A 291-nucleotide genomic window follows, 5' to 3' on the forward strand; every position below is an offset into this window, starting at 1 on the left:
CTACAACCAAGAACGGTGTTGAGGAGTCACAGAAACACACAGAGATCTCTTCAAGTGACGACGCTCCCCCTCCTGCTCCCCCAGCCCGGGACGGGCTGTGACCGCAGCCCTGCTCTCTCCAGCTGGCAGGACCGGCCCGCGGGTGCTGTGTGTGCGCGCAACGCCCGCCACGCCGCGCTCCGCAGCGGGGCTCCCAGCAAGGACCTGTAAGGCTGGAAACGTGCGTCTGCCCTGGGACTGAACGTGGCAGCTACCAGAGACAGGCGCTTGCCGCTGGGGGGGGAGCAGAGG

This window comes from Phaethon lepturus, unplaced genomic scaffold, assembly GCF_000687285.1.
Source record: "Phaethon lepturus isolate BGI_N335 unplaced genomic scaffold, ASM68728v1 scaffold14746, whole genome shotgun sequence".
NCBI classification, from domain to species: domain Eukaryota; kingdom Metazoa; phylum Chordata; class Aves; order Phaethontiformes; family Phaethontidae; genus Phaethon; species Phaethon lepturus.